This window comes from Limulus polyphemus, unplaced genomic scaffold, assembly GCF_000517525.1.
Source record: "Limulus polyphemus unplaced genomic scaffold, Limulus_polyphemus-2.1.2 Scaffold306, whole genome shotgun sequence".
NCBI classification, from domain to species: Eukaryota; Metazoa; Arthropoda; class Merostomata; order Xiphosura; family Limulidae; genus Limulus; species Limulus polyphemus.
In genome coordinates, this window is record NW_013665916.1 from 399,446 (window position 1) to 400,995 (window position 1,550).

A 1,550-nucleotide genomic window follows, 5' to 3' on the forward strand; every position below is an offset into this window, starting at 1 on the left:
TATTTGTACTTACGTGTCTTTGCACTTTAGCTGACATGGTCTCGCGCTGACCGCATACTAGTTAAAGGCTATAGAAATATGAACTTAACTAAAGCTAAATAGATGCATGTATTTACTATATTGTTTTCTTTTGTAGATAACGAATTTTCTGTAACAGAAAAAAACAACAAGACTCGATGAATGACGTGTAATTTTTCACAATATAAAACTCACAACGTTAATAAATAAGCACTTAAAACTTTAAAACAAACAAACTTTTTCTTTGGGCCTTCCTATGTACGTCATTTCCGTAAAGGATGCCACATAGCAATAGGTTTTCGAAGGGAAGACATCATCTGATTCCAGTGAGACATGGACTTTCCTCGGCATTGAGAGCCAACGAAAACATGGCCTAAAGAGGGCGCTTTGCCGTCGTTCTGATAATCGGCCACCGTTATCCGAAGTTGGATATTCTGCTGCAATTAAATTATTGTTCGGAATGAGTATTAAGAAACAAATAGCTTTGTTTTCAGAATATAATCACGTCTGTATGCATGAAATTACTACTATATGTTTGTAAGTATGTATTATAGGAATGAGACCGTGAATACATATACTGAATGTATTTATGTAAAATAGAACTACTTGTATATGCTAATTCAAAGGAGTATCGTCGCAGATGCGAAAAGTCGCACCATGAGTGACATGTTTATCTCCAGTATAAGTGAATTTGGTTCACAACTTATTCCTGACCATTCGAGAGAGCAATGTTGCCTGAGTAAATATTTGGATGGAGAATTATAAATATAACCTTTCCGAAGAGAATCGATTATACAGTGAGGCTTTTAATCGAGACACAACTAAAGGATAACATTTCGAAGAAGGTAGGTTTCAATTTTTTTCCTTGGGAGAAAAACAAAATTATATATATATATAAACTTGCACAAAGTGGTTTAGAACAATAACGGAAACTGAAACTCCAACCCGATCCTGATCAGTGCTCTTATATCCACAAAACGAAAAGTGTGGCTACGAAAAAGACACTTCCGACCCAAAAACCGAATTCAATAAAGCTGAAAACACGTTTTTGTATTGGTAATAAGATAATAAACAAGGATTTAAGAATTTAAAACTGACAAAGGCTCACCACAACCTTCCTGCCAAATATCGAGATCAACGGCGCATTTAAGAGAAAATCGCTCGAAATATTTGTAATCACAAGATTCCTAATCGATAATGTACGTGTTAAGTCCTCTAATTAGCTTTTGTGCTTTGGTCTTCTTAAACTTAAAGATCTTTGAGAAGTTTGACAAGATATACGGTTTGAGTCATGGTAGGATTGCCCGATGGGTCCAGAAAAAAATATAACTACGTTTTTTGTAAATATTTTTTCACGAGCGTCTATATTTTTACTCCTCTACCTAAAATAGTTTTAATCGAGTTTTATATCTTGGCTACATTTGGCAAAAATGAGTATGTATGCATTTTAAAAATGTTTTTATATATATTATAATCACATTTCATTATCATTTGGCCCCCAGTGGGACAGCGGGATGTCTGCGGACTTACAA